The following is a 26,762-nucleotide window of genomic DNA, read 5'->3' on the forward strand; positions in this document are numbered from 1 at the left end:
GTGTGATTGTATTCGAGGAATCGTGTGCTGTGTGAAGGGCACACATTATTTGTTTTTATGTTAGGACGTTTTTCCCCACAACTCTTCATTAGGACCCCCAGTGATAAATAAATGGACAGCTCCTCTTTAGGACACAATCCTTGAGCAGCATCCAAAATGTGCTGCCTAAAATAGTCCCTTTACCGTGTTGTCCTATACCGTTGTTTTCTTAGCAATGTAACGCTACACCCTACAGTACGAACCCTCACAACAGTAGTGTTTATATATCTGCACTCGCATGTGTTCCATCCTTGCCAACCTCAGCCATTTACTGCTACCCTATTACTTTTGGAGAAAGCGTGTACAGTAATTTGTGTTTAGGAGATTTTTTTTTTTTAACAGAGCCACAGTACAAATGAAAAGGCATTTTTTTTGGTACAATAATGCCTATGTGGTGTCTGACTTTATTTACATATTATCACAATGTGCTTTTGTTCGTTGCAGGGAATGTGTGCAACAACTTTTATGGGGGTGCTTAAAGGAATTGTGCTGTGCTTCCCAGACATTAGAGAGGGTGTTTGTGTAGGGATACAGCTGAAAAGTTGCTGTTTCTAAATTGCTGCCTATAAACAATTTGACACAGTGTCACAAAACTACATTAGCCTCATTTTTCTCACTAAGGCAGATGATCAAATTATGTATTTATAAGACCTTTGATTATGATGAAGCAACAAACACAGTTCACTGCTGGTGCTCTCAAGTGTAGGATCAGTTTGGATAGGGCTTACTGTAGTTACTGCAGCAAGTCATGTAAACTTTAAAAGCTATTTTTAAAGAAGTAATAACTTCCAATAGGTATGATCATTTTTAAAGGGACAGTAAAGTAAAAATTAAACTTTAACGATTCAGAAAGAACATACAAGTTTTAACAACTTTTCTATTTACTTCTGTTATCGGTTTTGCTTCATTCTCTTGGTATCCATTGTTGGGGCAGCAATGCACTACTGGGAGCTAGCTGAACATTTATGGTGAGCCAATGGCACGAGGCATATGTGCAGCTACACATCTCTAGCTAGCTCCCAGTAGTGCACTGCTACTCCTAAAACTACGTAGGTTTGATAGTCAACAAAAAAACAAGAGATCAAAAAAAATAATTAATAGCATTACATTGGAAAGTTGTTTAAAATCGCATGTTCTATCTCAGGGAAGATTCATTTTGAATACTGCTTCCAATCAGTTTTAAAATGCAAAATGCACTGCCCTCATAAGGTGCTGATCTCTGTGTTAAAATAGCATGTATGTCCTTGCATATCATTTTTATATTTACTGTGTTCTCCACACAATAGTTTGACACATGGGGAGGTACTTTACACTAGCTGGGTGAGATAGTTTGATACTTTGTGATGTTACATAATTTTTTTATTTATAAAGGGACACTGAACCAAAATTTTTTTTCTTTCATGATTCAGATAGAGCATGACATTTTAAGCAACTTTCTAATTTACTCCTATTATCAATTTGTCTTTGTTCTCTTGCTACCTTTATTATAAAAGCGGGAATGTCAATCTTAGCAGCCAGCCCAATTTAGGTTCAGCACCAGGGATAGCGCTTGCTTATTGGAGGCTTACATTTACCCACCAATAAGCAAGCATAACCCAGGTTCTCAACCAAAAATTGTCCGGCTCCTACGCATCACATTCTTGCTTTTTATATAAAGATAGCAAGAGAACGAAGAAAAAATATTAATAGGAGTAAATTAGAAAGTTGCTTAAAATCGCATGCTCTCTCAATCATGAAAGAGAAAACATTTGTTTAGTGTCCCTTTAAGCTGTCAAAAGCACAAATATTTTTTAACATCAATTGTTTTATTATACAAACATTAAATAAATGTAAAGGGCTGTTATAGTGTTACAATTAGAACATGCTATAATCAATTCAAGTATGTCATTTTAAGATTAGCGATGCTGTAAAGCTATGCGTTTTAACTGCCCACAAATGGGTTAAACACACAAATAAAGCGCAGCTAGAGCACTGTTGGCCCCAAGCAGAAACTGATCTAATTAGAAGTGCTAGTCTCACTACTCAGCTGTGTAACTTGTATTGCTGAGCGTTTAACCCCCTTTGCGGGTGATTAATGCATAGAGGTGCAGGTTCCCCATGCTGTAGCAAACTAGAGCTTGTACTTTTTAGGGACTGGCTGATGAGCAGAACACCCCACCTGCTTTATTAGTGGCAGTGACGGGCCAACCAAACATAACCCCCATTATAACAAATGAAAAGATGTGAAAATCTTCTGGTGAATTCATGTTTGCAGCTGCAATTGCTTGTCTTTGAATTTCCCTGCTTTTTGTTTGAGTGAGAAATTACCCTTTTATAGTTGAGCCATTTCACACTCCTATGCTGAATGCGCTTTTAAGTTTTTGTACTTCATTTTATCATCAATTTCAAGACTTGTGAGTTATTCATATATTAAGCAGTCCAAGCACTTCTAGAAAATAAGTTTAGACAAATTGTGAAATGTCTATCCTCTGGAAATGCCAAAAAAATAAAAAAAATGCTATAGGATGTTTTTATATTCATAGGATGTTATAAACCGCTTGAGTCCATATTATATCCATCACTTTTGGATCTTGCTATGTGGACCTCAGGTTTTATTTTTTTATTGCTGCATATGTAGATGTAACCGTAAAATAAAAAAAAACTCTCTAGGGGGGGGGGGACTCCTGTACTACTTGATGTTAACAGAGCAGGAGTAATATGGATGGCCTATGATTAAGCGCCACTAGGGGGCGCGAAACGCGTCAGGCCTTCCTTGTCACACTTTTTTCACCCCCCTGTACTTGTGTCCTGCCTTATCTGTATACTTTTGAGATAACTTACATTAAAGTTTTTTTTGATTTTTCAAACTTTAGTGTGAGCCCGCTTGGTTTTTGTAGTGCCTGCCGCTCTCTTTCCTAATGTTAAAAATCACTGCTTTAAATGAGCAGTCTCTTGGAATATTTTTGTGTTGGTGGCTCTAGATTTCCCATAATGAGACAAATGCTGTATGTGGTTTGTGACATTATGGCAATCACTTGGCAGGAGGTTGGACATAGGACCATATATTTGAGAGGGAGATTAGCTATTTCAAATGAAGGGATTCGTGTATGTCTGTGCGATGAGAGGTAGGGGCCACGACACCCCTATATAATTTTATTCCATATGGTTGACCAGAGTGATATGCTGATAACCGTATATAGAAGGTTCCGAAAAGTTAAAGGTCAAATATAAAACTCTGAGTTGCGGCTTCCAGATTTGTCAAACCATGACCCAGAGAGTTGCTACGAGTGGTATGAGAACTTCATTTGAGAATTCAGTCCTGTCTTTCATTTATGGTGTGTTCATAGAGCTTCATGCTTTCCTTTGTGTAATATAGGAGAGATAGGTACCCCCTCCTCCTATCAAAATCTCACAGGTGTCTAATGGGTCAGGTGATCACTTGCAAATTTTGAGGGGTGATTCAAAGAAGGGAATTTCCATCTTTCTAATGAGGGTGCCATTCCCCTCTAAAGTAGAATGGGAGATACAAACCCCATAATAGCCCCTCCATGGAAAATCAGGCTGGTTGTTCAGTGGTGAAGGTACACACCATTTCTCACAGTGATCGCCTGCATCATAGGGGAACAAGTTAGTGTTAAAGAGGATTTTTTTTTATACAAATGAGGGGTCGCTCGACCTCTGGGCCATATGGAGGAATAGGGATTCTGATCCCCCACAGCCAAACTAAGGTGAGGACTGTGACACTCCACAGTATTCACACGATTACAAATAATCTGACTAGCATGCACACAATTATCCTACTACATAGGGAATTCCTTAAAGAAAAGTGCAAAAAGAAAATCCTCTTTGTTGTAGCATTTTCTTATTTCACTGTTGCTTGCAAATAATTATTTAACTCCAGCAAAGTCTAATCCAAAGCAGCAAATGCACCTCCGAGAGCTAGCCGAACACTTCTTGTGAGCCAATGACAGTGGCATATGTGCATAGCCACCAATCACCAGCTAGCTCCCAGTAGTGCTTTGCTGCTCATGGACCTGTCTAGGTATTCTTTTCAACAAAGTATACAAGAGAACAAAGTCAATCTGATAACTGAAGTACATTTAAAAAACATTTCTACATGCTCTTTCTGAATCATGAAAGTTTAGTTTTGACTTTCATTCTCCTTAAGAATTAAAGGGACGCTAAACCCAATTTTTTTTTCTTTCATGATTCAGATAGAGCATGCAATTTTAAGCAACTTTTTATTTCAAAAGCAGGAATCTAAGCCCATTTTTGGTTCAGCACCTGGGTAGCATTTGCTCATTGGTGTTAAATGTAGCCACCAATCAGCAAGTGCTACCCAGAGTGCTGAGCAAAAAATAGGTTGTTTCCTAAGCTTATAGATTCCTACTTTTTCAAATAAAGATAGCAAGAGAATGAAGAAAATGTGAGAAGTAAATTAGAAAGTTGCTTAAAATAGCATGCTCTATCCGAATCTTAAAATCAAAAACTTGGGTTTAGTTTCCTTTTAAATAAATCTGAGAAAACTTGTTTATATTAATCATGGATCACATTTGTTATTGCTTCATTTTTTATTTTTTTTTTGTCTTTTTTTATTTTGTTTTTATAAACTGCAGGAAAAGTTATATACTTGAAGAGATCCGTTATCAGGTATTAATTTACATTTTATTGTAATTATTGTATTTGGTAATGTTATGGGTTTCCCCTTTTAGGATCACTAAATTTTGGTTTTCCTTTGAACTAAATAGGTGCTTACTTGTATATAATGTCTGACTATTTAAATATGACTAAGCAGATGTCTGCCAGGTGAAGATTCAATCTAGATTTCCTAAGTAAAGATAATTTTAGTTAGTTTGATACAAACTATTAAACAACTAATAAAACTAGATGCATTGCTTAAAATAGATTACAACATTAAAGAAACATAAAGCTCAAAATTTGAAATTTTTAAACAACTTTCCAATATGTTCAAATTTTATTAGTTTTCTTGTTATCCTTCATTGATAAGCAAGAAGGTAAGCTCAGGAGCGTGCCCATGTCTGCAGCACAATATGGCAGCAGTTTTGCAACAGTTATATATTAGCAAGAACACTAGATGGCAGCACTATTTCCTGTCATGTAGTGCTTCAGGCATGTGTAAGCTACCTATCAAGATCTCTTCAACAAAGAATAACAAGATAACAAAGTGAATTTGATAATAGAATTAAATTGGAAACTTTTTTTTATTTTTTTTATTGTATTTTCTATCTGAATCATGAAATAACATTTTGGGGTTTTATGTCCCTTTAATGCAAAGCCTACAGTCTTTCTGTGAATTCTATCTAAAACAATGCATAACTATGCTGTTAACAAAAATAATAATGGGTGTGTATATAATTAGCATTAAATCAATTTGTTTGATTTTCCAAATCATTTATGCTTTGGATAACTTAAAGGGACACTGAACCTAAATTTTTTTCTTTCGGGATTCAGAGCATGGCCATTTCTCTTGTTAAGTGTGTTCAGTCCACGGGTCATCCATTACTTATGGGATATATTCTCCTTCCCAACAGGAAGTTGCAAGAGGATCACCCAAGCAGAGCTGCTATATAGCTCCTCCCCTCACATGTCATATCCAGTCATTCTCTTGCAACTCTCAACAAAGGAGGTCGCGAGAGGAGTTGGAGTTTTTACTTAATTATTCTTCAATCAAAAGTTTATTTTAAAATGACACCGGAGTGTGCCATTTTTTTTGTATCTCAGGCAGTATTTGAAGAAGAATCTGCCCGCGTTTTTCTATGATCTTAGCAGACGTAACTAAGATCCGCTGGCTGTTCTCGACATTCTGAGGAGTAGGGTAACTTCAGAAAGAGGGGAATAGCATGCGGGTCCCCCCGCAAATGAGGTATGTGCAGTACATTATTTTCTGGGAATGGAATTGACTAAGAAAATACTGCTGTTACCCATATGATGTAAGTACAGCCTTAAATGCAGTAGTAGCGACTGGTATCAGGCTGATAAATGTATGCGCAGTTGAGTTATTTTCTAGGGACTAGAATTTGACTGAGAAAATACTGTTAATACTGAAATAATGTTTAAGCCTTATCTGCGGTGGGAGCGACTGGTAGCAGGCTTAGTGATAACTTTGCATGACATTCAAAATGTTGTTTTTAAAACGTTTACTGGCATGTTATTCATTTTGTGAGGTACTTTGGTGATAAATCTTTTTGGGCATGATTTTTTTCCACATGGCTAACGTATTTTCTGCATAGAAACCGTTATATCAGGTCTCCCACTGTTGTAATATGAGTGGGAGGGACCTTGTTTTAGCGCCTTGTTGCGCAGTTAAAATTCTAGCACAGTCTTCCTGTTTCTTACTCCTTGATCCAGGACGTCTCTAGAGAGCTCAGGGGTCTTCAAAATTCGTTTTTGAGGGAGGTAATCAGTCACAGCAGATCTGTGACAGTGGGTTTGACTGTGATAAAAGCGTTAAATCTTAATTTGATATCCGTTTTTGGGTATTGAGGGGTTAATCATCCTTTTTCTAATGGGTCCAATCCTCTGCTAATTAATACTTTTCTCGTTAAGAATTGTTGACTATAACTGAATTAGTTTTCCTTGTTGTTCAACTGTATTTCTAAAAAGCGCTGCAGCGTTTTTTATATTGCTTGTAAACTTATTGAAAGTGATTTCCAAGATTGCTAGCTTCATTGCTAGTCTGTTTAAACATGTCTGATACAGAGGAATCTGCTTGTTCATTATGTTCAAAAGCCGATGTGGAGCCCAATAGAAATATGTGTACCAATTGTATTGATATTACTTTGAATAAAAGTCAATCTGTACCGATAAAGAAATTATCACCAGACAACGAGGGGGAAGTTATGCCGTCTAACTCTCCTCACGTGTCAGTACCTGCGTCTCCCGCTCGGGAGGTGCGTAAGATTGAGGCGCCAAGTACATCAAGGCCCTTACAAATCACTTTAAATGATATGGCTAATGTTATGAAAGAAGTATTATACAATATGCCCGAATTAAGAGGCAAGCGCGATAGCTCTGGGTTAAGGACAGAGCGCGCTGATGACACGAGAGCCATGACTGATACTGCGTCACAATTTGCAGAACATGAGGACGGTGAGCTTCATTCTGTCGGTGACGGTTCTGATCCGGGGAGACCGGATTCAGAAATTTTAAATTTAAGCTTGAGAACCTCCGCGTGTTACTAGGGGAGGTGTTAGCGGCTCTGAATGATTGCGACACGGTGGCAATCCCAGAGAAATTATGTAGGTTGGATAGATACTATGCGGTACCGGTGTGTACTGACGTTTTTCCTATACCAAAAAGGCTTACAGAAATTATTAGTAAGGAGTGGGATAGACCCGGTGTGCCCTTTTTCCCTCCTCCGATATTTAGAAAAATGTTCCCTATAGACGCCACCACACGAGACTTATGGCAGACGGTCCCTAAGGTGGAGGGAGCAGTTTCTACTTTAGCCAAGCGTACCACTATCCCGGTGGAGGATAGCTGTGCTTTCTCAGATCCAATGGATAAAAAATTAGAGGGTTACCTTAAGAAAATGTTTGTTCAACAAGGTTTTATATTGCAGCCTCTTGCATGCATTGCGCCTGTCACGGCTGCAGCGGCATTCTGGTTTGAGTCTCTGGAAGAGGCGATTCGCACAGCACCATTGGATGAGACTTTGAGCAAAGTTAGAACACTTAAACTGGCTAATGCGTTTGTTTCGGATGCCGTAGTGCATTTAACCAAACTTACGGCTAAAAATTCCGGATTCGCCATACAGGCGCGCAGGGCGCTATGGCTTAAATCCTGGTCAGCAGATGTAACTTCTAAGTCTAAACTACTTAACATTCCTTTCAAAGGGCAGACCTTATTCGGGCCCGGCTTGAAGTAAATTATTGCTGACATTACGGGAGGTAAGGGCCACACCCTTCCTCAGGACAGGGCCAAATCAAAGGCCAAACAGTCTAATTTTCGTGCCTTTCGTAACTTCAAGGCAAGAGCAGCATCAACTTCCTCCGCTCCAAAACAGGAAGGAACTACTGCTCGTTACAGACAGGGTTGGAAAGGCAACCAGTCATGGAACAAGGGCAAGCAGGCCAGAAAGCCTACTTCCGCCCCTAAGACAGCATGAAGACAGGGCCCCCTCTCCGGAGACGGATCTAGTGGGGGGCAGACTTTCTCTCTTCGCCCAGGCCTGGGCAAGAGATGTACAGGATCCCTGGACGTTGGAGATTATATCTCAGGGATACCTTCTGGATTTCAAAACTTCTCCTCCACAAGGGAGGTTTCATCTGTCAAGGTTATCAACAAACCTAGTAAAGAAAGAGGCATTTCTACAATGTGTATAAGACCTCTTAGTGATGGGAGTGATCCACCCAGTTCCGCGAACGGAACGAGGACAAGGGTTTTACTCAAATCTATTTGTGGTTCCCAAAAAAGAGGGAACCTTCAGACCAATCTTAGACTTAAAAATCTTAAACAAATTCCTAAGGGTTCCATCGTTCAAGATGGAAACCATTCGGACCATCCTGCCCATGATCCAAGAGGGTCAATATATGACCACAGTGGACTTAAAGGATGCCTACCTTCACATACCGATTCACAAAGATCATTATCGGTACCTAAGATTTGCCTTTCTAGACAGGCATTACCAGTTTGTAGCTCTTCCCTTCGGGTTAGCTACGGCCCCGAGAATTTTTACAAAGGTTCTGGGCTCACTTCTGGCGGTACTAAGACCACGAGGCATAGCGGTTTCTCCGTACCTATACGACATTCTGATTCAAGCGTCAAGTTTTCAAAATGCAAAGTCTCTCATACAGAGATAGTTCTAGCATTTCTGAGGTCGCATGGGTGGAAAGTGAACGTGGAAAAGAGTTCTCTGTTACCGCTCACAAGGGTTCCTTTTCTAGGGACTCTTATAGATTCTGTAGAGATGAAGATTTACCTGACGGAGTCCAGGTTATCAAAGATTCTCAATGCTTGCCGTGCCCTTCACTCCATTCCAAGCCCATCAGTAGCTCAGTGTATGGAAGTAATCGGCTTGATGGTCGCGGCAATGGACATAGTGCCATTTGCGCGCCTGCATCTCAGACCGCTGCAACTATGCATGCTAAGTCAGTGGAACGGGGATTACTCAGATCTGTCCCCTTTGCTAAATCTGGACCAGGAGACCAGAGATTCTCTTCTCTGGTGGTTGTCACGGGTTCATCTGTCCGAAGGAATGACCTTTCACAGACCAGATTGGACGATTGTAACAACAGATGCCAGCCTTCTAGGCTGGGGAGCAGTCTGGAACTCCCTGAAGGCTCAGGGATCGTGGACTCAGGAGGAGAAACTCCTACCAATCAACATTCTAGAATTAAGAGCAATATTCAATGCTCTTCTAGCTTGGCCTCAGTTAGCAACACTGAGGTTCATCAGATTTCAGTTGGACAACATCACGACTGTGGCTTACATCAATCATTAAGGGGGAACCAGGAGTTCCTTAGCGATGTTGGAAGTCTCGAAGATAATTCGCTGGGCGGAGTCACACTCTTGCCACCTGTCAGCGATCTACATCCCAGGTGTGGAGAACTGGGAAGCGGATTTTCTAAGTCGCCAGACTTTTCATCCGGGGGAGTGGGAACTACACCCGGAGGTATTTGCTCAACTGATTCGTCGTTGGGGCAAACCGGATCTGGATCTTATGGCATCTCGCCAGAACGCCAAGCTTCCTCGTTACGGATCCAGGTCAAGGGACCCAGGAGCGGTGCTGGTAGATGCACTTGCAGCCCCTTGGGTTTTCAACATAGCTTATGTGTTTCCACCTTTTCCGTTGCTACCTCGACTGCCAGGATCAAACAGGAGAGAGCATCGGTGATTCTGATAGCGCCTGCGTGGCCACGCAGGACCTGGTATGCAGACCTAGTGGACATGTCGTCCTGTCCACCATGGTCTCTACCTCTGAGGCAGGACCTTCTAATTCAGGGTCCTTTCAACCATCCAAACCTAATTTCTCTGAGGCTGACTGCTTGGAGATTGAACGCTTGATTCTATCAAAGCGTTGGTTTTCGGATTCGGTTATTGATACATTGATACAGGCTCGGAAACCTGTTACCAGAAAAATTTACCATAAGATATGGCGTAAATATTTATATTGGTGTGAATCCAAGAGTTACTCATGGAGTAAGGTTAGGATTCCTAGGATATTGGCTTTTCTACAAGAGGGTTTAGAAAAGGGCTTATCCGCTAGTTCACTAAAGGGACAGATTTCTGCTCTGTCTATTCTTTTACACAAGCGTCTGGCAGGGAATCCAGACGTCCAGGATTTTTGTCAGGCTTTGGCTAGGATTAAGCCTGTGTTTAAGGCTGTTGCTCCTCCGGGGAGCTTAAACTTGGTTCTTAAGGTTCTTCAGGGTGTTCCGTTTGAACCCCTTCATTCCATTGATATTAAGCTTTTATCTTGGAAAGTTCTGTTTTTGATGGCTATTTCCTCGGCTCGAAGAGTCTCGGAGTTATCTGCCTTACATTGTGATTCTCCTTATCTGATCTTTCATTCAGACAAGGTAGTCCTGCGTACTAAACCTGGGTTTTTGCCTAAGGTTGTTTCTAACAGGAATATCAATCAAGAGATTGTTGTTCCATCATTGTGTCCTAATCCTTCTTCAAAGAAGGAACGTCTTTTGCATAATCTAGACGTGGTCCGTGCCCTGAAGTTCTACTTACAGGCAACTAAAGATTTTCGACAAACTTCTTCCCTGTTTGTCGTTTACTCTGGACAGAGGAGAGGTCAAATGGCTTCGGCTACCTCTCTCTCTTTTTGGCTTCGTAGCATAATACGTTTAGCGTATGAGACTGCTGGACAGCAGCCTCCTGAAAGAATTACAGCTCATTCCACTAGAGCTGTGGCTTCCACTTGGGCCTTTAAAAATGAGGCCTCTGTTGAACAGATTTGCAAGGCTGCAACTTGGTCTTCACTTCATACTTTTTCCAAATTTTCCAAATTTGACACTTTTGCTTCTTCGGAGGCTGTTTTTGGGAGAAAGGTTCTACAGGCAGTGGTTCCTTCTGTTTAATGTTCCTGCCTTGTCCCTCCCTTCATCCGTGTACTTTAGCTTTGGTATTGGTATCCCATAAGTAATGGATGACCCGTGGACTGAACACACTTAACAAGAGAAAACATAATTTATGCTTACCTGATAAATTTATTTCTCTTGTAGTGTGTTCAGTCCACGGCCCGCCCTGTCTTTTTGAGGCAGATTCTAAATTATAACTCCAGTCACCACTGCACCCTATAGTTTCTCCTTTCTCGTCTTGTTTCGGTCGAATGACTGGATATGACATGTGAGGGGAGGAGCTATATAGCAGCTCTGCTTGGGTGATCCTCTTGCAACTTCCTGTTGGGAAGGAGAATATATCCCAAAAGTAATGGATGACCCGTGGACTGAACACACTACAAGAGAAATAAATTTATCAGGTAAGCATAAATTATGTTTTTAAGCAACTTTTTAATTTGCTCCTATTGTCAAATTTTCTTCGTTCTCTTGCTATCTTAATTTGAAAAAGAAGGCATCTAAGCTATTTTTTTGGTTCAGACCCTGGACAGCACTTGTTTATTGGTGGGTCAATTTGTCCACCAATAAGCAAGAACAACCCAAATTTTTCTCCAAAAATGGGCAGGCACCTAAACTTACATTCTTGCTTTTCAAATAAAGATACCAAGAGAATGAATAAAATCTGATAAAAGGAGTAAATTAGAAAGTTGCTTAAAATTGCATGCTCTATCTGAATCACGAAAGAAAAAATTTGGATTCAGTGTCCCTTTAAGTAACATTTATAAATAACAGAAAATGTTAATGTTGCAAACTATTGCACTGCACCCAACGGCTACAATCTGACTGGCACCACCCAGCTGATTTTACTGATTACTCAGTTAGATTTTTTTTTAAAAAAATGTTTGTTTCATAAGTTATCATTAAATTGATTTAAATCATGCAATTTGTGCTTTGGTTAGCTTAAAGTGAATGTCAATTTTGATGCTAAAGTGCCCAGTTTTTAAAAATTTGATTAAAAACAGGTTCACTTTAATTCATAAAAATTTACATTTCACTCCTGTTGTGAAAAAAAACTTACCTTTTAATCTTGGCAGCAGCTCCAGCTTCCTTCAGTCGTTGCAAGCCATTTCTGACGTTAGAAATGATGGATAGGTCATTCTCCATTCACGGCTTCCCCCCTGGGGGAATCAGTGACTGATTCAACGCCGTGATTGAAGGAAGCCGGATTCCTCATTTTAGACCGTGGAAGAAGCTGGAGCGGCTGTCAAGTTTAAAAGGTATGGTTTTTTGTTTTGTTTTTTTCACAACAGGAGTGAAATGTAAATTTTGATGAATTAAAGTGACCCTTTCTCTTGTAAAGGTGTATCCAGTCCACGGGTTCATCCATTACTTGTGGGATATTCTCCTTCCCAACAGGAAGCTGCAAGAGGACACCCACAGCAGAGCTGTCCATATAGCTCCTCCCCTAACTGCCACCCCAAGTCATTCTCTTGCAGCTCTCGACAAGAAAGGAAGTATCAAGAGATATGAGGTGACTTAGTGTAGTTTTTACCTTCAAGAGTTTATTTTTAAAGTGATGGTAAACTCTCCCCTTTTTAAAATCAGATCTGGAATGTAAGCGCTATTTTAGATGGGGTTTTATTCATCATGTGCAATGAAGATGCGCTATAACTTAGTTATTAATATAGATATGAAATTCAAATACCCCACGTTACACCACCCACTTCAAAAGTCAATTTTCCTGTCAGCTAAATGATTGAATTACTCTCCAATCAATGCTCTAGCTACAACAAAAGTGCCAGATGGGGAGAGCGCTGATTGGACAACAGTTCAATCTGTTAGCTCACAGAAAATGTTACTTTTGAAGTGGGCGGAGGAGCATGCAGTATTTGAATTTCATATCTATAATAAAAAGCATGTTATACTGCATCTTCATTACAGCTAATGAATTAAACTCCATCTAAAATAGCGCTTACATTCCAGATCTGATTTTAAAAAGGGGAGAGTTTACCATCACTTTAAACGGTACCGGCGTTGTACTGTTTTACTCTCAGGCAGAAATTGGAAGAAGAATTCTGCCTGGAGGTTTGATTATCTTAACGGTTTGTAACTAAGGTCCATTGCTGTTCTCACACATAACTGAAGAGTATGGAAAGAAAATTTCAGTTGGGGGGACGGTCTGCAGATTACCTGCTTTGAGGTATGTTCAGTATATTTTTTTCTAGAGAGATAAGGTCTAGACAATGCTGACAGTGCCTGGTATATTTGAGGTAAGCCTGATAGTGATTTAACAACGACTGGGATCATGCTTGCAAAAAAGGGTAATATTCATGTTAATTCTCATATTACTTAGTGTAAAAACGTTTGCATGGTTTATAGAAAAATATTTTTTCTTCTGTTATGTGTGATCAGTCCACGGGTCATCATTACTTCTGGGATATAACTCCTCCCCAACAGGAAATGCAAGAGGATTCACCCAGCAGAGCTGCATATAGCTCCTCCCCTCTACGTCACTCCCAGTCATTCTCTTGCACCGAACGACTAGATAGGATGTGTGAGAGGACTATGGTGATTATACTTAGTTTTTATAACTTCAATCAAAAGTTTGTTATTTTACAATAGCACCGGAGCGTGTTATTGCCTCTCTGGCAGAGTTTGAAGAAGAATCTACCAGAGTTTTTACTATGATTTTAACCGGAGTAGTTAAGATCATATTGCTGTTTCTCGGCCATCTGAGGGAGGTAAAAGCTTCAGATCAGGGGACAGCGGGCAGATGAATCTGCATTGAGGTATGTAGCAGTTTTTATTTTCTGAATGGAATTGATGAGAAAATCCTGCCATACCGTTATAATAACATGTATGTATACTCTACACTTCAGTATTCTGGGGATGGTACTTCACTGGAATTACTCTGTAAAAAGTACATTAAACCTTTTAATAGGTATTTATTATGTTAAACGTTTTTGCTGGAATGTAGAATCGTTTGCATTTTCTGAGGTACTGAGTGAATAAATGTTTGGGCATTATTTTTCCACTTGGCAGCTGCTTGTTTTAATTGTGACAGTTTCGTTTCTCTCTCACTGCTGTGTGTGAGGGGGAGGGGCCGTTTTTGGCGCTCTTTGCTACGCATCAAAAATTTCCAGTCAGTTACTCTTGTATTTCCTGCATGATCCGGTTCATATCTAACAGAACTCAGGGGTCTTCAAACTTCTTTGAAGGGAGGTAGATTCTCTCAGCAGAGCTGTGAGACTTATATATTGACTGTGATTAAAAACGTTGCTCTGTAATTTTTACGTTTCAAATTTAATTATTGTTACTTTACTAATGGGAACAAACCTTTGCTAAAAGTTGTGTTGTTTTCAAGGATTGATGCTATAACAGTTTTTCAGTTCATTATTTCAACTGTCATTTAATCGTTTAGTGCTTCTTTGAGGCACAGTACGTTTTTGTTAAATAAGATTGTAACCAAGTTGCAAGTTTATTTGCTAGTGTGTTAAACATGTCTGACTCAGAGGAAGATACCTGTGTCATTTGTTCCAATGCCAAGGTGGAGCCCAATAGAAATTTATGTACTAACTGTATTGATGCTACTTTAAATAAAAGCCAATCTGTACAAATTGAACAAATTTCACCAAACAGCGAGGGGAGAGTTATGCCGACTAACTCGCCTCACGTGTCAGTACCTGCATCTCCCGCCCGGGAGGTGCGTGATATTGTGACGCCTAGTACATCTGGGCGGCCATTACAGATAACATTACAAGATATGGCTACTGTTATGACTGAAGTTTTGGCTAAATTACCAGAACTAAGGGGCAAGCGTGATCACTCTGGGGTGAGAACAGAGTGCGCTGATAATACTAGAGCCATGTCTGATACTGCGTCACAGCTTGCAGAGCATGAGGACGGAGAGCTTCATTCTGTGGGTGACGGTTCTGATCCAAACAGATTGGATTCAGATATTTCAAATTTTAAATTTAAATTGGAGAACCTCCGTGTATTACTAGGGGAGGTTTTAGCGGCTCTTAATGATTGTAACACTGTTGCAATACCAGAGAAATTGTGTAGGTTAGATAAATACTTTGCGGTACCGGCGAGTACTGACGTTTTTCCTATACCTAAGAGACTAACTGAAATTGTTACTAAGGAGTGGGATAGACCCGGTGTGCCGTTCTCACCCCCTCCAATATTTAGAAAGATGTTTCCAATAGACGCCACCACACGGGACTTATGGCAAACGGTCCCTAAGGTGGAGGGAGCAGTTTCTACTTTAGCTAAGCGTACCACTATCCCGGTGGAGGATAGCTGTGCTTTTTCAGATCCAATGGATAAAAAATTAGAGGGTTACCTTAAGAAAATGTTTGTTCAACAAGGTTTTATATTGCAACCCCTTGCATGCATCGCGCCGATTACGGCTGCGGCAGCATTTTGGATGGAGTCTCTGGAAGAGAACCTTAGTTCAGCTACGCTGGACGACATTACGGACAGGCTTAGAGTCCTTAAACTAGCTAATTCATTCATTTCGGAGGCCGTAGTACATTTAACCAAACTTACGGCTAAGAACTCAGGATTCGCCATTCAGGCACGTAGGGCGCTGTGGCTAAAATCCTGGTCAGCTGATGTATCTTCTAAGTCCAAATTACTTAATATACCTTTCAAAGGGCAAACTTTATTTGGGCCCGGTTTGAAAGAAATTATCGCTGACATTACAGGAGGTAAGGGCCACGCCCTGCCTCAAGACAAAGCCAAAGCTAAGGCTAGACAGTCTAATTTTCGTCCCTTTCGGAATTTCAAAGCAGGAGCAGCACCAACTTCCACTGCACCAAAACAGGAAGGAGCCGTTGCTCGTTACAGACAAGGCTGGAAACCTAACCAGTCCTGGAACAAGGGCAAGCAGGCCAGGAAACCTGCTGCTGCCCCTAAGACAGCATGAATCGAGGGCCCCCGATCCGGGACCGGATCTAGTGGGGGGCAGACTCTCTCTCTTCGCCCAGGCTTGGGCAAGAGATGTTCAGGATCCCTGGGCGCTAGAGATCATATCTCAGGGATACCTTCTAGACTTCAAATTCTCTCCCCCAAGAGGGAGATTTCATCTGTCAAGGTTGTCAACAAACCAGATAAAGAAAGAAGCGTTTCTACGCTGTGTACAAGATCTGTTATTAATGGGAGTGATCCATCCGGTTCCGCGGTCGGAACAAGGACAAGGGTTTTACTCAAACCTGTTTGTGGTTCCCAAAAAAGAGGGAACTTTCAGGCCAATCTTGGATTTAAAGATCCTAAACAAATTCCTAAGAGTTCCATCGTTCAAAATGGAAACTATTCGGACAATCTTACCCATGATCCAAAAGGGTCAGTACATGACCACAGTGGATTTAAAGGATGCTTACCTTCACATACCGATTCACAAAGATCATTACCGGTATCTAAGGTTTGCCTTCTTAGACAGGCATTACCAGTTTGTAGCTCTTCCATTCGGATTGGCTACGGCTCCAAGAATCTTCACAAAGGTTCTGGGTGCCCTTCTGGCGGTACTAAGACCGCGAGGAATTTCGGTAGCTCCGTACCTAGACGACATTCTGATACAAGCTTCAAGCTTTCAAACTGCCAAGTCTCATACAGAGTTAGTTCTGGCATTTCTAAGGTCGCATGGATGGAAAGTGAACGAAAAGAAGAGTTCTCTCTTTCCTCTCACAAGAGTTCCATTCTTGGGGACTCTTATAGATTCTGTAGAAATGAAGATTTATCTGACAGAAGACAGATTAACAAAGCTTCTAAATGCATGCCGTGTCCTTCATTCCATTCAACTCCCGTCAGTAGCTCAATGCATGGAGGTGATCGGCTTAATGGTAGCAGCAATGGACATAGTACCCTTTGCACGTCTACATCTCAGACCGCTGCAATTGTGCATGCTGAGTCAGTGGAATGGGGATTACTCAGACTTGTCCCCTACTCTGAATCTGGATCAAGAGACCAGAAACTCTCTTCTATGGTGGCTTTCTCGACCACATCTGTCCAGGGGGATGCCATTCAGCCGGCCGGACTGGACAATTGTAACAACAGACGCCAGCCTACTAGGTTGGGGCGCTGTCTGGAATTCTCTGAAGGCTCAGGGACAATGGAATCAGGAGGAAAGTCTCCTACCAATAAACATTCTGGAATTGAGAGCAGTTCTCAATGCCCTTCTGGCTTGGCCCCAGTTAAAAACTCGGGGGTTCATCAGGTTTCAGTCGGACAACATCACGACTGTAGCTTACATCAACCATCAAGGAGGGACAAGAAGCTCCCTAGCAATGATGGAAGTATCAAAGATAATTCGCTGGGCAGAGTCTCACTCTTGCCACCTGTCAGCAATCCACATCCCGGGAGTGGAGAACTGGGAGGCGGATTTCTTGAGTCGCCAGACTTTTCATCCGGGGGAGTGGGAACTTCATCCGGAGGTCTTTGCCCAAATACTTCGACGTTGGGGCAAACCAGAAATAGATCTCATGGCGTCTCGCCAGAACGCCAAACTTCCTCGCTACGGGTCCAAATCCAGGGATCCGGGAGCGGTTCTGATAGATGCTTTGACAGCACCTTGGAACTTCGGGATGGCTTATGTGTTTCCACCCTTCCCGCTGCTTCCTCGATTGATTGCCAAAATCAAACAGGAGAGAGCATCAGTGATTCTAATAGCGCCTGCATGGCCACGCAGGACTTGGTATGCAGATCTAGTGGACATGTCATCCTGTCCGCCTTGGTCTCTACCTCTAAGACAGGACCTTCTGATACAGGGTCCATTCAAACATCAAAATCTAACTTCTCTGAAGCTGACTGCTTGGAAATTGAACGCTTGATTTTATCAAAACGTGGTTTTTCTGAGTCGGTTATTGATACCCTGATACAGGCTAGGAAGCCTGTTACCAGAAGGATTTACCATAAGATATGGCGTAAATACCTATACTGGTGCGAATCCAAAGGTTACTCCTGGAGTAAGGTTAGGATTCCTAGGATATTGTCCTTTCTACAAGAAGGTTTAGAAAAGGGTTTATCGGCTAGTTCATTAAAGGGACAGATCTCAGCTCTGTCCATCTTGTTGCACAGGCGTCTGTCAGAAAATCCAGACGTCCAGGCCTTTTGTCAGGCTTTAGCTAGAATCAAGCCTGTGTTTAAAACTGTTGCTCCGCCATGGAGTTTAAACCTTGTTCTTAACGTTCTACAAGGAGTTCCGTTTGAACCCCTTCATTCCATTGATATAAAGTTGTTATCTTGGAAAGTGTTATTTTTAATGGCTTTTTCTTCGGCTCGGAGAGTCTCTGAGTTATCAGCTTTACATTGTGATTCTCCTTATTTGATTTTTCATTCAGATAAGGTAGTTCTGCGTACTAAACCTGGGTTCTTACCTAAGGTAGTCACTAACAGGAACATCAATCAAGAGATCGTGGTTCCTTCTCTGTGCCCGAATCCTTCTTCAAAGAAGGAACGTCTTCTACACAATCTGGATGTAGTTCGTGCCCTCAAGTTCTACTTTCAGGCAACTAAGGATTTTCGACAAACGTCTTCCCTGTTTGTCGTGTACTCTGGTCAGAGGAGAGGTCATAAGGCTTCGGCTACCTCTCTCTCCTTCTGGCTTCGTAGCATAATTCGTTTAGCCTATGAGACTGCTGGACAGCAGCCTCCTGAAAGAATTACAGCTCATTCTACTAGAGCTGTGGCTTCCACTTGGGCCTTTAAGAATGAGGCCTCTGTTGAACAGATTTGCAAGGCTGCAACTTGGTCTTCGCTTCATACTTTTTCCAAATTTTACAAATTTGACACTTTTGCTTCTTCGGAGGCTATTTTTGGGAGAAAGGTTCTTCAGGCAGTGGTTCCTTCTGTATAAAGAGCCTGCCTATCCCTCCCGTCATCCGTGTACTTTTGCTTTGGTATTGGTATCCCAGAAGTAATGATGACCCGTGGACTGATCACACATAACAGAAGAAAACATAATTTATGCTTACCTGATAAATTCCTTTCTTCTGTTGTGTGATCAGTCCACGGCCCGCCCTGTTTTTTAAGGCAGGTAGATATTTTTTAAATTATACTCCAGTCACCACTTCACCCTTGGTTTCTCCTTTCTCGTTGATTCTTGGTCGAATGACTGGGAGTGACGTAGAGGGGAGGAGCTATATGCAGCTCTGCTGGGTGAATCCTCTTGCATTTCCTGTTGGGGAGGAGTTATATCCCAGAAGTAATGATGACCCGTGGACTGATCACACAACAGAAGAAAGGAATTTATCAGGTAAGCATAAATTATGTTTTTCTCTGAGGGTGATAAATCTTTATTTGGGGCCTAGTTTTCCACATGGCTAGTTAGATTACTCCTAGGAGTACTTTTTTAAGGCCCTCTGACATTGAGTGTATGGTGGGAGCGGCCTATTTTCGCGCTCTAAATGCGCAGTTGATTTTCAGACTGAGACATCCAGCTTCCCTAAAGGAGTCCTCTGGTATCTAGGACCACTATAGCAGGTTTTTTTCCTGCAAAAATCGTGTTTAAGGGCAGGTAGGAGCCACAGCAGAGCTGTGGCAGTGTGTTTGACTGTTTGTTAACGGTTTTAATGTTTTTCTAATCCATTTTTGGGCCTAAGGGGTTAATCATCCATTTGCAAGTGGGTGGAATGCTGCTTTAGTCCCTTATACACACTGTAAAAATTTCATAGTTTACTACTTTTTAACACTGTTTTGCAGTTTATGTGGTAGTTTTTTTTTTTTTTTTTTTTCCCGTAACGGCACAGTACCGTTTCTGTGTAATTGCTTTTTCAAATTTATTAAAGTGTTTTCCAAGCTTGCTGGTCTCATTACTAGTCTGTTAAACATGTCTGACATAGAGGAAACTGCTTGTTCATTATGTTTAGAAGCCATTGTGGGAACCCCCTCCTAGAATGTGTACCAAATGTACTGACCTTTCTATAAGTTATAAAGACCATATTATGGCTTTTAAAGATTTATCACCAGAGGTTTCTCAGACTGACAAAAGGGAGGTTATGCCATCTAGCTCACCCCACGTTTCAGAACCTATAACTCCCGCTCAAGTGACGGCAAGTACATCTAGCGCGTCCAATGCGTTTACTTTACAAGACATGGCGGCAGTTATGAATCATACCCTCACAGAGGTATTGTCCAAACTGCCAGGGTTACAAGGAAAGCGAGACAGCTCTGGGGCTAGAACAAATACAGAGAAATACAGAGAAATTGTGTAAAATGGACAAATACTTTGCAGTGCCTGTTTACACTGATGTTTTCAGAAATGATTACTAAGGAATGGGATAGACCAGGTGTACCGTTCTCTCCCCCTCCTGCTTTTAAAAAGATGTTTCCTATAGATGCCGCAACATGGGACTCGTGGCAGTCAGTCCCTAAGGTGGAGGGAGCAGTCTCTACCCTAGCTAAGCATACAACTATCCCTGTTGAGGACAGTTGTGCTTTCCTAGATCCAATGGATAAAAGAATTAGAGGGTTTCCTTAAAAAAATCTTTATACAACAAGGTTTTAGTCTCCAGCCTCTTGCATGCATTTCCCCAGTCACTGCTGCAGCGGCTTTCTGGTTCGAGTCTCTTGAGGAGGCTCTACAGGTAGAGACCAAACAGACTAATTTTCGTTCCTTTCGAAACTTCAAGAGTGGCACAGCTCCAACTTCCTCTACTGCAAAACAAGAGGGAAATTTTGCCCAGTCCAAGCCAGTCTGGAGACCTAACCAGGCTTGGAACAAGGGGAAGCAGGCCAAAAAACCTGCTGCCCCCTCTAAGACAGCATGAAGGAGTAGCCCCCGATCCGGGACCGGATCTAGTGGGGGGCAAACTTTCTCTCTTCGCCCAGGCTTGGACAAGAGATGTCCAGGATCCCTGGGCTCTGGAGATTGTTTCCCAGGGATATATTCTGGATTTCAAAGCTTCATCTCCACAGGGGAGATTTCATCTCTTACAATTATCTGCAAACCAGATAAAGAGAGGGGCATTCTTACGTTGCGTTCAAGACCTACTGGTTATGGGAGTGATCCACCCAGTTCCAAGGGAGGAACAGTGGCAGGGCTTCTATTCAAATCTGTTTATAGTTCCCAAAACAGAGGGAACTTTCAGACCAATCTTGGATCTCAAGATCCTAAACAAATTTCTCAGGGTCCCATCCTTCAAGACGGAGACTATTCGAACCATCCTACCTATGATCCAGGAGGGTCAATATATGACTACCGTGGACTTAAAGGATGCTTATCTACACATTCCGATACACAGAGATCATCATCAGTTTCTTTCATGTAATTAGCAAGAGTCCATGAGCTAGTGACGTATGGGATATACATTCCTACCAGGAGGGGCAAAGTTTCCCAAACCTCAAAATGCCTATAAATACACCCCTCACCACACCCACAATTCAGTTTTACAAACTTTGCCTCCGATGGAGGTGGTGAAGTAAGTTTGTGCTAGATTCTACGTTGATATGCGCTCCGCAGCAAGTTGGAGCCCGGTTTTCCTCTCAGCGTGCAGTGAATGTCAGAGGGATGTGAGGAGAGTATTGCCTATTTGAATGCAGTGATCTCCTTCTACGGGGTCTATTTCATAGGTTCTCTGTTATCGGTCGTAGAGATTCATCTCTTACCTCCCTTTTCAGATCGACGATATACTCTTATATATACCATTACCTCTGCTGATTCTCGTTTCAGTACTGGTTTGGCTTTCTACAAACATGTAGATGAGTGTCCTGGGGTAAGTAAATCTTATTTTCTGTGACACTCTAAGCTATGGTTGGGCACTTTGTTTATAAAGTTCTAAATATATGTATTCAAACATTTATTTGCCTTGACTCAGAATGTTCAACTTTCCTTATTTTCAGACAGTCAGTTTCATATTTGGGATAATGCATTTGATTTAATCATTTTTTCTTACCTTCAAAAATTTGACTCTTCCCTGTGGGCTGTTAAGCTCGCGGGGGCTGAAAATGCTTCATTTTATTGCGTCATTCTTGGCGCGGACTTTTTTGGCGCAAAAATTAGTTTCCGTTTCCGGCGTCATACGTGTCGCCGGAAGTTGCGTCATTTTTAGACGTTATTTTGCGCCAAAGATGTCGGCGTTCCGGATGTGGCGTCATTTTGGCGCCAAAAAGCATTTAGGCGCCAAATAATGTGGGCGTCTTATTGGCGCGAAAAATATGGGCGTCGCTTTTGTCTCCACATTATTTAAGTCTCATTTTTCATTGCTTCTGGTTGCTAGAAGCTTGTTCTTTGGCATTTTTTCCCATTCCTGAAACTGTCATTTAAGGAATTTGATCAATTTTTGCTTTATATATATGTTGTTTTTTCTCTTACATATTGCAAGATGTCTCACGTTGCATCTGAGTCAGAAGATACTACAGGAAAATCGCTGTCTAGTGCTGGATCTACCAAAGCTAAGTGTATCTGCTGTAAACTTTTGGTAGCTATTCCTCCAGCTGTTGTTTGTATTGATTGTCATGACAAACTTGTTAAAGCAGATAATATTTCCTTTAGTAAAGTACCATTGCCTGTTGCAGTTCCTTCAACATCTAAGGTGCAGAATGTTCCTGATAATATAAGAGATTTTGTTTCTGAATCCATAAAGAAGGCTATGTCTGTTATTTCTCCTTCTAGTAAACGTAAAAAATCTTTTAAAACTTCTCTCCCTACAGATGAATTTTTAAATGAACATCATCATTCTGATGACTCTTCTGGTTCAGAGGATTCTGTCTCAGAGGTTGATGCTGATAAATCTTCATATTTATTTAAAATGGAATTTATTCGTTCTTTACTTAAAGAAGTACTAATTGCTTTAGAAATAGAGGATTCTGGTCCTCTTGATACTAATTCTAAACGTTTGGATAAGGTATTTAAAGCTCCTGTGGTTATTCCAGAAGTTTTTCCTGTTCCTAATGCTATTTCTGCAGTAATTTCCAAAGAATGGGATAAATTGGGTAATTCATTTACTCCTTCTAAACGTTTTAAGCGATTATATCCTGTGCCGTCTGACAGATTAGAATTTTGGGACAAAATCCCTAAAGTTGATGGGGCTATTTCTACCCTTGCTAAACGTACTACTATTCCTACGTCAGATGGTACTTCGTTTAAGGATCCTTTAGATAGGAAAATTGAATCCTTTCTAAGAAAAGCTTATCTGTGTTCAGGTAATCTTCTTAGACCTGCTATATCTTTGGCTGATGTTGCTGCAGCTTCAACTTTCTGGTTGGAAACTTTAGCGCAACAAGTAACACATCATGATTCTCATGATATTATTATTCTTCTACAGCATGCTAATAATTTTATCTGTGATGCCATTTTTGATATTATCAGAGTTGATGTCAGGTTTATGTCTCTAGCTATTTTAGCTAGAAGAGCTTTATGGCTTAAAACTTGGAATGCTGATATGGCTTCTAAATCAACTTTACTTTCCATTTCTTTCCAGGGTAACAAATTATTTGGTTCTCAGTTGGATTCCATTATTTCAACTGTTACTGGTGGGAAAGGAACTTTTTTACCACAGGATAAAAAATCTAAAGGTAAAAGCAGGGCTAATAATCGTTTTCGTTCCTTTCGTTTCAACAAAGAACAAAAGCCTGATCCTTCATCCTCAGGAGCAGTTTCAGTTTGGAAACCATCTCCAGTCTGGAATAAATCCAAGCCAGCTAGAAAGGCAAAGCCTGCTTCTAAGTCCACATGAAGGTGCGGCCCTCATTCCAGCTCAGCTGGTAGGGGGCAGGTTACGTTTTTTCAAGGAAATTTGGATCAATTCTGTTCACAATCTTTGGATTCAGAGCATTGTTTCAGAAGGGTACAGAATTGGTTTCAAGATGAGACCTCCTGCAAAGAGATTTTTTCTTTCCCGTGTCCCAGTAAATCCAGTAAAAGCTCAAGCATTTCTGAAATGTGTTTCAGATCTAGAGTTGACTGGAGTAATTATGCCAGTTCCAGTTCTGGAACAGGGGATGGGGTTTTATTCAAATCTCTTCATTGTACCAAAGAAGGAGAATTCCTTCAGACCAGTTCTGGATCTAAAAATATTGAATCGTTATGTAAGAATACCAACGTTCAAGATGGTAACTGTAAGGACTATCTTGCCTTTTGTTCAGCAAGGGAATTATATGTCCACAATAGATTTACAGGATGCATATCTGCATATTCCGATTCATCCAGATCATTATCAGTTCCTGAGATTCTCTTTTCTGGACAAGCATTACCAGTTTGTGGCTCTGCCGTTTGGCCTAGCTACAGCTCCAAGAATTTTTACAAAGGTTCTCGGTGCCCTTCTGTCTGTAATCAGAGAACAGGGTATTGTGGTATTTCCTTATTTGGACGATATCTTGGTACTTGCTCAGTCTTTACATTTAGCAGAATCTCATACGAATCGACTTGTGTTGTTTCTTCAAGATCATGGTTGGAGGATCAATTTACCAAAAAGTTCTTTGATTCCTCAGACAAGGGTAACCTTTCTGGGTTTCCAGATGGATTCAGTGTCCATGACTCTGTCTTTAACAGACAAGAGACGTCTAAAATTGATTGCAGCTTGTCGAAACCTTCAGTCACAATCATTCCCTTCGGTAGCCTTATGCATGGAAATTCTAGGTCTTATGACTGCTGCATCGGACGCGATCCCCTTTGCTCGTTTTCACATGCGACCTCTTCAGCTCTGTATGCTGAAGCAATGGTGCAAGGATTACACGAAGATATCTCAATTAATATCTTTAAAACCGATTGTTCGACACTCTCTAACATGGTGGACAGATCACCATCGTTTAATTCAGGGGGCTTCTTTTGTGCTTCCGACCTGGACTGTAATTTCAACAGATGCAAGTCTCACAGGTTGGGGAGCTGTGTGGGGATCTCTGACGGCACAAGGAGTTCGGTAATCTCACCTCCTGAGATTCCCTATCAATATTTTGGAACTCCGTGCAATTTTCAGAGCTCTTCAGTTTTGGCCTCTTCTGAAGAGAGAATCGTTCATTTGTTTTCAGACAGACAATGTCACAACTGTGGCATACATCAATCATCAAGGAGGGACTCACAGTCCTCTGGCTATGAAAGAAGTATCTCGAATTTTGGTTTGGGCGGAATCCAGCTCCTGTCTAATCTCTGCGGTTCATATCCCAGGTATAGACAATTGGGAAGCGGATTATCTCAGTCGCCAAACGTTGCATCCGGGCGAATGGTCTCTTCACCCAGAGGTATTTCTTCAGATTGTTCAAATGTGGGAACTTCCAGAAATAGATCTGATGGCGTCCCATCTAAACAAGAAACTTCCCAGGTATCTGTCCAGATCCCGGGATCCTCAGGCGGAGGCAGTGGATGCATTATCACTTCCTTGGAAGTATCATCCTGCCTATATCTTTCCGCCTCTAGTTCTTCTTCCAAGAGTAATCTCCAAGATTCTGAAGGAATGCTCGTTTGCTCTGCTGGTAGCTCCGGCATGGCCAAACAAGTTTTGGTATGTGGATCTTGTCCGGATGGCCTCTTGCCAACCGTGGACTCTTCCGTTAAGACCAGACCTTCTGTCACAAGGTCCTTTTTTCCATCGGGATCTGAAATCCTTAAATTTAAAGGTATGGAGATTGAACGCTTGATTCTTGGTCAAAGAGGTTTCTCTGACTCTGTGATTAATACTATGTTACAGGCTCGTAAATCTGTATCTCGAGAGATATATTATAGAGTCTGGAAGACTTATATTTCTTGGTGTCTTTCTCATAATTTTTCTTGGCATTCTTTTAGAATACCGAGAATTTTACAGTTTCTTCAGGATGGTTTAGATAAGGGTTTGTCCGCAAGTTCTTTGAAAGGACAAATCTCTGCTCTTTCTGTTCTTTTTCACAGAAAGATTGCTATTCTTCCTGATATTCATTGTTTTGTACAAGCTTTGGTTCGTATAAAACCTGTTAAGTCAATTTCTCCTCCTTGGAGTTTGAATTTGGTTCTGGGAGCTCTTCAAGCTCCTCCGTTTGAACCTATGCATTCATTGGACATTAAATTACTTTCTTGGAAAGTTTTGTTTCTTTTGGCCATCTCTTCTGCCAGAAGAGTTTCTGAATTATCTGCTCTTTCTTGTGAGTCTCCTTTTCTGATTTTTCATCAGGATAAGGCGGTGTTGCGAACTTCTTTTGAATTTTTACCTAAAGTTGTGAATTCCAACAACATTAGTAGAGAAATTGTGGTTCCTTCATTATGTCCTAATCCTAAGAATTCTAAGGAGAAATCGTTGCATTCTTTGGATGTTGTTAGAGCTTTGAAATATTATGTTGAAGCTACGAAATCTTTTCGTAAGACTTCTAGTCTATTTGTTATCTTTTCCGGTTCTAGAAAAGGCCAGAAAGCTTCTGCCATTTCTTTGGCATCTTGGTTGAAATCTTTAATTCATCTTGCCTATGTTGAGTCGGGTAAAACTCCGCCTCAAAGAATTACAGCTCATTCTACTAGGTCAGTTTCTACTTCTTGGGCGTTTAGGAATGAAGCTTCGGTTGACCAGATTTGCAAAGCAGCAACTTGGTCCTCTTTGCATACTTTTACTAAATTCTACCATTTTGATGTATTTTCTTCTTCTGAAGCAGTTTTTGGTAGAAAAGTACTTCAGGCAGCGGTTTCAGTTTGAATCTTCTGCTTATGTTTTTCATTAAACTTTATTTTTGGGTGTGGATTATTTTCAGCAGGAATTGGCTGTCTTTATTTTATCCCTCCCTCTCTAGTGACTCTTGTGTGGAAAGATCCACATCTTG

The 26,762-nt window shown here is 41.1% G+C and overlaps 1 protein-coding gene across 1 annotated transcript in view; it reads left to right on the top strand.

Annotated features, from left to right (window-relative positions):
* SREK1 (splicing regulatory glutamic acid and lysine rich protein 1) overlaps positions 1-26,762 on the top strand; it is a gene marked incomplete in the record, with an annotated part of 208,720 nt that overhangs the window by 350 nt on the left and 181,608 nt on the right.

The sequence above is a fragment of the Bombina bombina genome, chromosome 2 (assembly GCF_027579735.1).
Source record: "Bombina bombina isolate aBomBom1 chromosome 2, aBomBom1.pri, whole genome shotgun sequence".
NCBI classification, from domain to species: domain Eukaryota; kingdom Metazoa; phylum Chordata; class Amphibia; order Anura; family Bombinatoridae; genus Bombina; species Bombina bombina.